Consider the following 13,508-nt stretch of genomic DNA (forward strand, 5'->3'; position numbering starts at 1 on the left):
CTACTGAAGCCTGTGTGCCTAGAGCCTGTGCTCCGCAACAAGAGAAGCCACTGCAATGAGAAGCCCACGCACCGCAAGGAAGAGTTGCCCCCGCTCGCCGCAACTAGAGAAAGCCCATGCGCAGCAACGAAGACCCAACGCAGACAAAGATAAATAAATAAATAAACTTACCAAAAAAAAAAAAAAAGATGCTTTTTGAACACATGCTTCCTCACACAGCCCTGTGTTTGGTCTCTCTCCAAAGAGGATGAAGAGTTTCTAGATCCCACATATTCACACAGACATTCATTTTTTTTTTTTTTTTAAAGTTTATTTATTTATTTTTTTAATTAGTTTCTGCTTTATAACAAAGTGAATCAGTCATACATATACATCTGTTCAGACATTCATTTTTGATGCCAAGCCTGTGTGACCTCCCTTTCTCAAGCCAGTGCCAACCCTGGAATATAGCTGATTAAAAAAACACCTTTATTTAAAACAGGCATAAAGTCTGATCACACAATTAGGCTGCTCTCACAGGAGGGAATTTAAATGCATGGGGCTGGCCTTCCTTCCTTCCTTCCTTCCTCTCTACAGTTCTCTCTGTCTCTGTCTCTCTCTCTCTGTCTCTGTCTCTCCGTCACTGGAGCCAGTGGCCCACAGGGGGGAAATCAGTACTTTAAAAAGAAAACAGGGCGGGACGGGGGATAAATTAGGAGTTTGGAATTAACATATACACACTACTGTATACAAAATAGATAAACAACAATGACCTACTGTATAGCACAGGGAACTATATTCAATATCTGGTAATAACCTATAATGGAAAAGAATATGAAAAAGAATAGATTTGTATATATGTATAACTGAATCACTTTGCTGTACACCTGAAACTAACACAACATTGTAAACCAACTATACTTCAATAAAATAAGAGAAAAAAATCTCAAAAACAAAAAAACAAAGAAAACAATTTTTTTATCTTTTGAGAAACAAATGATAACATATTTTACCTGTCTACATTTTTAATGAAGAATGAAGAACTAATAGTTTATAAGTTTACATGTGAAACATACAGTTTTTTATGTAAAACTAATAGCAAACATATTAAAAAGTTCTGCAATTTGGCTGGTTTTGTACTTGGCTGGTTAAGATACTCTTAGAGAGAGAGAAGAAATGGGTTTGCAGGAAAGAGATAAAGAAAGATGTGAGAGAGTTATCCAAGGCCACCATCTAGAAAACACCGTACCAGGAAAGGACCACGAACAAGAGCGATGAAGTGGTGGGAGATGAGCAGGAACCAGCAGAAAGAGCTTTGTGCTCAGGCACCAGACACAACCCTCCAGGATCCTTGGAGCTAAAGCAAGTGGAAGCTGACCTTTGAATCCTTTTGACTCATGCAAGTACTTCAATGCCATCTCTGCAAAGAAAAACAGGTTTTCTGCTTTTATTATTACATATTTAACTTTTGAAACTTCATGCTGAGAAAAGTGGTTTATTTCCCCAGGGAATTCTAAAAGTTTTGCTAGCACTGGAAGGCATGACTTGTGTTTCAGAGATCCTCTTCCCTACCGAGCAAGGCTGTCAGAGGAGCAGTACGACAGTTCCCTTTGATCTGCAGAAGCTGCTTGACTCATCTCTGTTTTTGCAGAGATCAGGGCTGTTGTTTGCCACAGTAGTTGCTCGTGGCCCTTTCTGCTTGTCAAACTCAACCCACGTTCTGATTGCATTTCATTCTAGTTGCAAGAGATGCAGTGGAAACAATAATAAAAATCAGTTCAGTGAAAACGACCCAAAGGAATAAAGTGATTTTTGCCCTCAGTTCAGCAGGGAAGAGGCACTTGTCACTCCCAGCCCCTTCTCAGCAAGCAGAGCCCCGACCAACTCCTTACAGCTTCCAGGGGAACTGCAGATCCCAGGCCGCCCACAGTCAATTTGCTTTACAAAGAGAAAATAATTCTTTGGGAGCTGTAGAAAGCCTGCATTCCATCTGAAAAGTGGGGGGAGGGAGGGTAGCAGTGAAATATTTTAAAAGAGAGCTAGAGAATGGAGGGGGATATGATATCCAAAAATACTCAAACTAATACGCACTCACATACACCCACACACACTTGTTCAAACCCCTGTTCCCAATTAGAAAATGGAATCCAGTTTAGGAATGATAATTTACAATATTCTTCAGTTCATTAGTGAAATGAAGGATTATAATCATGGCGTTTCAGAAAGGAAGGGAGATTCATTCATTCATTCAGTGACTACTTGCTGAACACCTACAAGGAGTAAGGCGTTATGCTAAGCATCACTCCCATCAATAATTCCTCACCACCGCCTAGCTACCATGTCTCCCCATTTCCACTGCTGCTTCCCCTCCCCCATCAAATCCTGCTCAGGATGCTGCAAGTCTCCTAACTGGTCTGTCAGCTTCTATCTTTGCTTCCACCTTCCCTCCTGCCCCCCCCCCCACCATGGTACATTCTCCACACAATAGCCAAAAAAGATATTTCATAGCAAAGAGTTTATATTTAAAATGTAAAATAAAATTATACGACTCCCCTGCTTAAAACTCTCCAATGGCTTTATGTTACCCTTTAAAAACTAGGCTTTTTACAACCGTCTATAAGGTCCTACACAATCTGACTCCTGTCTGTACTTTTTTACAATCTTGTATCACTCTTCCCCCCTTCAAAATACTCTGAAGCTACACTGGCACTTCTAATGTTTTATTTTGTCCCTCAGATATGCTATGCTTGTTCCCTGCTCAGGGCCTTTGCACTTGCTATGTCCTTGTCTTGGGATGCCCTTCCCCCAGACTTGTAGATGGCTGGCTCCTTTTCACCATTCACGTCTCACATCAAAAGTCACCTCAGTGAAGTTTTCCCTGGCCACCCAGTCTAAATTGGCTGCCCTTTCTAGGCTATTACGCTTTTAAATTTATTTGCTAAAAGCATAGCACTTACCATTATCTGAAGGTATTTTAGTTATTTGACTGTTGAGATAATAGTTCTCAGTGTGGTCCCAGGACCAGCAGTTTTAGCATCACCTGGGAAATTATTAGAAGTGCATAGTCTCAGGCCTTACTCTAGACCTACTGCACTGGACATTCTGAGGGTGGAGACCAGAGATCTGTATTTTTACAAACGCTCCAGGTGATTCTGATGAAACTTAAAGTTTGAGAACCACTGGCTTATAATGATTACTGCTTCTCTCCCTCGTTCCCCCCCGCACCCCCCCATTCCCCCACCGGCCCCCCGCCAAATGGAAATCCAAGGGAACGGAAATCCATCTGTCTTGTTCAGCACAGAGCTACTAGCACCAAACACATAGCTGACACTCAATAAATCGCTGGACGGTGACAGACCGAATGAGTGATTGAACTGGTGCCCTGAGCTCTGTGTCTCAGGGGCCACATGGGACAGACTTAGCAAACAGCCCAGTGGAACCAGGCCCCAGGGATCTGCTCACCCTCTTCCACAAGAGTTTTTCTATGTATAACACATTGATCTTGCAGGCTAGATAAGCCTGAACAAGGAGTTCTGAGGTTAAAGAAATGCTTGAAAACTATGGTTCAAAATGTTATTAATTACAGTTTGGAAACTAAGAGCATGTTCCATGTTCAGAGAACCAGACGGTTTGTAAGTTGTATCCAATTAGAGGGCAAGGATAATATCCCTTTCTTTTCAATTCTGTACAGTTCTTACCACATTAATCCTGGAGCAGGCTGCTGATTGACAAAGTGGCTTTGTCTTCCCTCAGTCTTTCTGCTTTATATCAATCCTGGAATTAAAAAAAAAAAAAAAAAAAAAGCTCTAAACCAGTTAATCCTGCCTCCAGCAGTTTCTAAAAGCTTTCAGATTGAAACACCAGGTCAACGCCCAGCCCAGATCAGGGAGGAAAAACACCATCTTTGCAAAGGACATTGAACTTTAGAAAAGGTTAGATCAACAAGGAGAACAATGGAAAGGCCTTGGGAACCTCTTAGAAATAATAATACTCTGGTTTGAAGCAAATATTATGGGCCAGGCACCATGCTGGGTACTGGAGTTAGAAAGACCAAGAGTGTTCATGTCTTCAAGGAGCTTGCAATCTGGAGGAGGGACAGGCACGTACGTACACAGAGCAGAGTTGGTGCTGAGGTGATGACTGACTGCGTAGTTTTGCAAGGGAAAGATTCCTGGAGACATGGTGTCTGAACAGATCTGGAAAGCTGTGTCTCGTCGGGTAGGCAAGAAAGGGTAATCCAGGCAGAGGAGACAACAAACGTGAAAGCACAGAGATGAAAAAGGGCAGGGAAGGATTCAAAAATGGTTAAGAGAAATGACTGAATTGGTTATAAGATATATATAGATATTTGGAGAAATTTAAATACTGACTGCCTATTTGATATTAAAGTTTACTGTTAATTTTTAAAGGTATGTTAATGATTTGTGGTTATGTTGTAAAAGAGTTCTTATCTTTTGGAGATACATATTGAAATATCATTGCTGGATAAAAGGATATGGTATCTGGAATTTGCTTCAAAATAATATGGGGAAGGGCAAGAGAGGGTAGGAATAAAGATGAAAAAAGGTTGGCCCTAAATGCTTGTTGAAACTGGGGATGGATACATGGGAGGTCATTCAACTATTTTTCATATTTCTGTATATTTGGAATTTTTTATAATCAAAGAGTTGGGGGAGTGGGGAGAGACTGCCTAGCACTGTAACTACCATTGTAATAAGCATTCAACAAATATTTACTACTTTTCTTGCTCTCTTTTTTTTTTTTTTTTTTTTTTTCGGTATGCGGGCCTCTCACTGTTGTGGCCTCGGACACGCAGGCTCAGCGGCCATGACTCACGGGCCCAGCTGCTTCGTGGCATGTGGGATCTTCCCAGACCGGGACACGAACCCGTGTCCCCTGCATCTGCAGGTGGACTCTCAACCACTGCGCCACCAGGGAAGCCCCTTCTTGCTCTCTTTGATGTGTCATTAGATGTGATCACCATACTATTACTTACAGGCACAAACTGGAGGAAAAAGCTAAACTAGTCTTTTTCCTAACCCCAGTCCTGCTTCCCAAAGATACTGTGTTACCCACTGTTTGAAGCAATGACCACAAGAGTTGCCCTTCCTTACTGTTATGCATGGGAGGGATGGTCGATCTCCGAAGTGAAGGCAGGTTTACTTCCAGAGAATCCTGTTGAAGGCCAGCCTGAGAGGTGAGACACACTTGATTAGGGCTCTGCTGGAGCTCCAGCTCCTGGGCTCACAAAGGGGCAGAAAGGTCAGCCTCCTCAGGGTGTGCCTTTCTCTTTTACAAGGACTGAGCTCAGGCAGGCAAGCAGCATCCCTGGGGAGTCTTCTGCACATGGTCGTAGCTAGGACACAGGCCCTAAGTGAGGGAAAGGGTCTTTGGGGAACTTCAGTGGAGCATAGACGAAGAGGAAGCTCCTTATCCTGGACTCTTGGGACTACAGCGTACCATCATACCATTTAGGCAAAACTAAAAAAAAAGAAAATGATTGTGGGAGGAGGTGGATAGAATATACCATTGTTTTTTTCCAAAAGAAGTCTCAATGGAAAATTGGAATACCCAAGCAGGGGTGAACTGCTTTACAAGTAGAATAGATGACCGGCCCACTCTTGGCTGATTTGAGGGGCCTCAGAGTTGACTTTCTGAAAACAAGTTCCTTAAACACCACAGAGACTGGAAATATTGCCATTAGAGAGTATTTCTTTGGTATTAAAATTCACAGGAGGGGAAATACATTGTGCACTTATTAGTTACAATTATTATCCATAATTTTCTGCTAATAATGTCTTACATTCATGTGGTATCTTGAAGTTTATTTTTATTTACCTTATCTCATCCAGTTCTCATGGGGGACCTCTACATTAGCAGGTAGTATTCTTTTCATTTTCTCCCAGATCTTATAGCTACTGGGGCTTGAATTAAACTTTTTAACTTCCAGAATAAAGCTCTTCTCTAAATGTTTCAGTTAACTATTGCTGGATAACAAACTACCACCATACTTTATTAATTCTCAAGCTTTTGTGGGTTGCCTGGGTAGTTCTAATTTTGCCTGGAGTCACTCTTACAACTGCATCTGACTGATGGCTGGGCTGCGGCTGCAAGCTGGGCTTCCTTGCTTCTCCCTGGCCTCTCCCCATGTCTAGCTTGGGCTTCCTCACAGCATGGTGGTGTTAGATTAGTTGGGCTTCTTACCTAGCAGCAAGCTTCCAAGAATGAAAGTGGAGGTTCTAAGGCCTCTTAAAACCTGGACTCAGAGACTTGGAACACCGCTTTTACCACATCCCATTGATCAAACCAAGATACAAGGTCAACCCAGATTCAAAGAGAGAGGAAACAGACTGTCTTTTGATGCAAGGTGTGGCAAGAAGTATTATAAAGGGGTATGGACACAGGGAGGCATGATTCATTGGGAATCATTTTTCTTTCTTTCTCTTAAAAAAATAAACCTTATTTTTTAGAAGAGTTTTATTTATTTATTTATTTAGGCCACACAGCTAAATAAATAAAGCTGCCACGCAGCTTGTGGCATCGTAGTTCCCCGACCAGGGATCGAACCAGGGCCCTCGGCAGTGAAAAGCGCAGAGTCCTAAACACTGGACCAACGGGGAATTCCGTAGAAGAGTTTTAGATTACAGAATAATTGTGAAGATAGTTCAGATAGTTCCCATATACTCTATACCTACTATTAACATCTTACATTAATATGATACATTTATGACACTTTATGAATCAATATCAATACATTATTATTAGCTAAAGTCCATACTTTATTCAGATTTCCTTAGATTTTTGCCTAATGTTCTCTGTTCCAGGATCCCATCCAGAATATTACATCACATTTAGTCAGCATGTCTCCTTTGACTCCTTTTGGCTGTCACAGTTTCTCAGACTTTCCTTGTTTTTGATGACCTTGACAAGATTACTGGTCGGGTATTTTGTAGAGTGGTCCCTCTACTGGGCTTTATTTGATGGTTTCCTTGTGATTAGATTGTGGGCCTGGGGGCAGCTGGGGCTATAGTTTTTTGGGAAGAACACCACAGAGGCAAAGTGTCATTGTCACCACATCATATTAAGGGTACATGCTATTAACATGACTGTTCACTGTTGATTTGACCTTGATAACCTGGCTGATGTAGTGCTTATCCACTGTGAAGTTACTGTTTTTTACCTTCTTTTAACTGTGTTCTTTGGAAGGAAGTCACTACGTACATCCCACATTTAAGTGGGAGAGAGTTATGTTCCCTATCTTCGAGGGTAGAGTATCATCTACATAAATTATTTGAAATTCTTCTGCATGGGAAATCTGTCTCTTCTCCCCTGTTTATTTTTTTTTAAATCATTTATTTATGTCAGTGTAGACTCACAAAATTTATTTTATACTTTGGATTATTTTGTTGTTCAAATTATTGGAAGCCATTTTTTTTCTTTTTCTATGAGTTTTTTTTTTTCACACACACACACTGTATTTTATTTTTACAAGAGATAAATAAACTGACACCAAGCATTATAAATGGATGACCACAACAAAAGCAACAATGATTGCAATTACCAAGCACGAAGCACACTCATACTATGTCATAATATTGACATTCAGTCCAGTAATCCTCCACTGTAACAGCTCCTTTACTTTGCAGTGAAAAGTGATTTGTATATTTTTTGCCTCTGAGTCCTGTGGGATTTTTTTTTTATTCAAACAGAAAACCACAAAAATTATAATCATCCTCATCAGTTCACTCAGTCCCATGTAATTAATTTTTTTTCATCTTGATCTTTTGTTAACACTTTTATGAATTCATCAGTTTTCCATTAAAGTTCTGAAAATGCTTATTCATTCAGTTCAGCAGTATAGTCAGTTACCAGAAACCTGTACTTGTCAGGGTCTTTTCCATGAATTCCTTGAAGATGAAACCCTTTTATAGGAACATTTTTGCAAAAGCATTAGAGTACACCCAGAACTGTCTGTAAATGACAAAAGACTTAAAAATGACCACAGTTAAAGATTTGATGGAAGTTCATAATAATGCAATTGACAAGGAAATTTAGTTATTTCTGAGATATACATTTTAAAGTAATAAATAGAATTATGACTTATAATGTTATACCAGAACATATAAGATTTTTAGAAATTTCATGTAATGTCTGAAATATTTATATTAACATATTTCCATACAAATAACCCAAAGAAAGTTTAGTATTAGTTGTTTTTTGTTTGTTTGTTTGTTTATACTGCAGGTTCTTATTAGTCATCAATTTTATACACATCAGTGTACACATGTCAATCCCATTCACCCAGTTCAGCACATTACCATCCCCACCCCACTGCGGTTTTCCCCCCTTGGTGTCCATAGGTTTGTTCTCTACATCTGTGTCTCAACTTCTGCCCTGAAAACTGGTTCATCTGTACCATTTTCTAGGTTCCACATACATGCGTTAATATACGATATTTGTTTTTCTCTTTCTGACTTACTTCACTCTGTATGACAGTCTTTAGATCCATCCACGTCTCAACAAATGACTCAATTTCATTCCTTTTTATGGCTGAGTAATATTCCATTGTATATATGTACCAAACTTCTTTATCCATCCGTCTGTCGATGGGCATTTAGGTTGCTTCCATGACCTGTCTATTGTAAATAGTGCTGCAATGAACATTGGGGTGCATGTGTCTTTTTGAATTATGGTTTTCTCTGGGTATATGCCCAGTAGTGGGATTGCTGGATCATATGGTAATTCAATTTTTAGTTTTTTTAAGGAACCTCCATACTGTTCTCCATAGTGGCTGTATCAATTTACATTCCACCAACAGTACAAGAGGGTTCCCTTTTCTCCACACCCTCTCCAGCATTTGTTGTTTGTAGATTTTCTGATGATGCGCATTCTAACTGGTGTGAGGTGATACCTCATTGTAGTTTTGATTTGCATTTCTCTAACAATTAGTGATGTTGAGCAGCTTTTCATGTGCTTCTTGGCCATCTGTATGTCTTCTTTGGAGAAATGTCTACTTAGGTCTTCTGCCCATTTTCGGATTGGGTTGTTTGTTTCTTTAATATTGAGCTGCATGAGCTGTTTATATATTTCGGAGATTAATCCTTTGTCTGTTGATTCATTTGCAAATATTTTCTCCCATTCTGAGGGTTGTCTTTTCATCTTGTCTATGGTTTCCTTTGCTGCACAAAAGCTTTGAAGTTTCATTAGGTCCCATTTGTTTATTTTTGTTTTTATTTCCATTACTCTAGGAGGTGGATCAAAAAAGATCTTGCTGTGATTTATGTCAAAGAGTGTTCTTCCAATGTTTTCCTCTGGAAGCCATTTTTAATCATCTATGTCACTACACTACAGAAATAGAATAAGGATTTCTAAAAACTTTAAAAAATATTACATGTAGAGAGAAAATTATACAAACCTCAAGCATACTTGCCTGATGAATTTTCAGATACATTCATGTAATCATCTAGACAAAGGAACAATGATTCTAGCTGTCCAGAAGCCCCCCTCATCCTGCCTTCCAGTCTTTAGCCCTCGAAGGGTAAACACTATTCTGCCTTCTGATGGCATCCATCCCTGTGGTCTGCTGTTGCACTCTATATAGATGGAATTATACAGTACGTACTCAGTTTATGCCTGGTTTCTGTCACTCAGCATTATGTTTGTGAGATTCACCCATGTTGTTACACTTTGTTGTGGGGCAGGCATTCTCACTGGGCATTTTTCAACTCTAGGCCTCCCCACCCCAAGATTCTGAAATGGGCCATGTTTCCCAGACTTATTTCATTGCAGTCTTAAGTTGGGATTCTCAAAAATAGGCTCTGAAACCAGAAAGTAAATGCAAATAGTTTATCGGGAGTTGATCTCAGGAAGCGCCAGTCACAGAGTGAGGAAGGAAATACAGAAGAGAGGAAGCCAGGCAGAGGAGTTAACCAGCAACCCGAGCTCAGCCCCACAGGGTTCTCCACCAGGTCCTCCCCGGGAGTCCTCCATGGGGGTCCTCCATGGGGGGTTCTCCTCGGGGTCCTCCCTGGGAGTCCTCCACTGGGTCCTCCCTGGGGGCTCCTCCAGGGGTCCTCCACTGGGGGTCCTCTATGGGATCCTCCACGGGATCTTCCAGGAGATTTTGCAGCACTTGTTACAGAGCTGTCCCCGAGAGAAGCAAAGAAACTGGGGTATTTATACACCAGCTCCTTTCAGTTATTGCTTGAGAGCTGAGTACATTAACAGCCTGGCAACTGCACCCTGCCCCCAGTGTGGGTTAAATACGCGCCTATGGCCAGAGAAAGCCTAGAGGTACAGGGTTGCAGGTGCGGCAGGAAACAGCCATCAGAGTGAGGGAGGTCTATGTCAAGGGAATGGGCGCAGCACAACCGTCACACCTCGTTCCACCCTGACCTACTCATATCCCACATTAAATCCATTTTGTCATGGACACTTTAAAGTGGTAGCCAGCAGCGGTATCTAAAATAAATTTAATTGACAGGAAGGGTGGGAGGGAGGCTCAAGAGGGAGGGGATATAGGTATACATATACATATAGCTGATTCACTCTGTTGTACAGTAGAAACTAACACAACATTGTAAAGCAATTATAATCCAATAAAGATGTAAAATAAATAAATAAAATGTGGTATAGTATAAATAGTATAAATGAAATATAAATATATATAATATACTATAAAATAGTATAAATGAAAAAAATTAATTGACAGATATGCAGCACCTATCAAAGTGATAAAATTTTTAAAAAAGTGGCAGCCACAAAGAGTGATTTGGGGATGTGGAATGAGTATTTTCATACTTTGACGGTAGAACTCTGTTTATTTTTTGTAGAATGAAATCTGGCAATATCTGTTAAAAACAGGTATTCCATTGTGAAGCAATTATACTCCAATAAAGTTGTAAAAAAAACAAAACAAAACAGGTATTCCAGAGATGATGGATGTTCATTAAACCTATTGTGGTAATCGTTTCATGATGTATGTAGGTCAGATCATTATGTTGTACACCTTCAACTTATGCAGCGCTGTGTGTCAGTTATATCTCAATAAAACTGGGGAAAAAAGAGGTATGTCATTGCAACTAGTGGATAAATAAATTCTGGAAATTTAATGCACAACATAATGATTATAGTCAATGATACTGTATTATAAACTTCAAAATTACTAAGACGAAATCTTAATTGTTCTCAATAGAAAAAGAAGTGATAATTATGTGACCTGATGAAGGTGTTAGCCAACACGACTGTAGTAATCATAGTGCAATATACAAATATATCATACCAACACATTGTACACCTCAAACTTATACAATGTTATATGTCAGTTATAGCTCAATAAGAAAAATTTTTCATGAAAAGAAAAATTGAGGCTTGTTCATGGAACCAGCCTCAGTTCCTATACCGCACTTGTCCTGTGGCTGTACTGTTATTTTATGTATCACCTCCCTCTTCTCCCACTCATTCTGGATCCCCCCTCATCCTCAGTCAACATTTTGCTTGTCTCAGTTACTTGCCTTCCATCCTTGAGGACTATCTGAAGTCCGTCCTTGAGGAGTCTGAGTCTTTGGTTACCAAGCCTTTTCCTGAGAACCAAGTGCTCCAATCCAGTAGATCCTCAAATAGGGGGCCATGCTGGTGTTTTGAGTCTCCTGGTATCAGTGTGAACTCAGAGCTTTTGAAAGATCTGGATATTCCCTTTCCCCCATTGTTCAGTTATTCTAGTAAATGACCATAAGTCCTTTTGTGGAAAGATTAAGGGAATCACTAGTGTATTGTTGCAGCATTTTAGGGTTCTTCCTCAAAGGGACTTGGCATCTCCTTCAATTGATGGGCTCTAGATGTGAGAACAGGCTCAGGTCTGGAAACTGTGTAAGGGATTGTGATTTTCCATCGTAGTGGCTGACCTCAGGTTTCTACTCACTTGTATTAGTTTCATATTCCTGCCTAACAAACTACCACAAACTCAGAAGCTTAAAACAAACCCCACGCTATTATCTTACAGTTTCCCTGGGTCAGAAGTCTAGGCGTGGCTTAGCTGGATCCTCCACTCAAGGTCTCACAAGGTTGTAATCAAGGTGTCAGATGGGCTACGTTCCTTTCTGGAACTCTTTTCTGGATGGAGCTCCTTCCTGGAGCTTAGAGTACTCTTCCAAGTCGACATGGTTGTTGGCTGAACTCAGTTCTTTGCAGCTGTAGGACAAAGAGGGCTGCTTCTGGCACAGGCCCTCTCTCTTATAGGCAGTTCACCTTTTAGCAGCTTGCTTCTTCAAGGCCAGCAGGAGGATCTCTTAATCCAGTTGGCTAAGACTTTTATAATGTAACCTAATTAAAGAAGTGACAATCCCATTACCTTTGCCATACTCTATTGGCTAGAAGCAGACCATAGGTTTTCAAGGGCAGGAGATTATACAAGATATGACTAATCGGGGGAGGTGGCTCACCCTAGTGTGTGTCTGTGTGTCCGCCACATTCAATCTTGGTCTCTTTTTTTTTTTTAATGTAAGTTAGGCAATATCCTTATTGTCTCCCCATCTATCTTATTCCCAGGAATACCATGGTCTATTAGCCACTGTCCCTTGAATCTGGGATGATCTTGTGACTTGCTCTGACCAATAAAAATGGCAAAAGTGATATTGTGCCAGTTTCAGAGCCTAGGCTTTGATACGCCTTGCAACTTTGGCCTTTGCCCTCTTGATATGCAGAGATCGCCACTGGATGAGGAAGGCGGTCTAGCCCAGGAAAGGAAAAAAAGCCACGTGGAGGAATAGCAAAGCGTCCCAAGCCGACAGCCAATGCCAACTGCAAGACATGTAAGTGATACCAGCTCGGACCTTTCAGCCCATCTAACTCTGCAGCTGAATGCAGCCACATGAGCGAGCCCAGGCAGAACTAGAAGAGGAACTACCCAGCCCACCCACAGAGTCATGAGAAATAACAAATCACTGTCATCTTAAACGGCTGGTTTTGGAGTGGCTTATTACACAGCAATAGGTAACTGAAATACGTATTTCTATACCAACTCCAGTCAATCATTGTTTGGCGGTTGCTCTGAGGCATTAAGACCCTGGCTTTTCTGGTCTGCCTTGCTCCTGAGTCAAGCATGCTCCAGTGATCAGGGAAAGCTCTCAGGCAGAGTCCCAGATGTTTGCAGGAAGAAACGGTCAGCAATTATAGGAACACTGAGTGTTGGGTGGATATGACGGAGACCAGCCGCGTTTGTTACAACCTCAGAATCTTCTTCTCCTACTTGTAAACATTACGTGGAATGGGGGTGGGGGGTGGGGGGGAGGAGGTTTCTTTGAGGAACCAAGAACATTGGAGTAGATGATGCTTCTGGGAGACACCACCAGCTAGAGGGAGAATTTGCAGAACGTAGGGCTGGGGCTATCAGAGACTGAGATTGGGGGCGTATCTTGTTCTTTTCAACTTCTCTGCCTCTGTCTAAGAGCTCGAGTTCTCACAGCCTGCTGTCAGACTGCATGCCTAGGATCCCACCTTTTATTTTCTCTCCAATTCCTCTCTGTTGCTCT

Source organism: Mesoplodon bidens, assembly GCF_964165515.1.
Source record: "Mesoplodon bidens genome assembly, chromosome: 14".
Taxonomy (NCBI): domain Eukaryota; kingdom Metazoa; phylum Chordata; class Mammalia; order Artiodactyla; family Ziphiidae; genus Mesoplodon; species Mesoplodon bidens.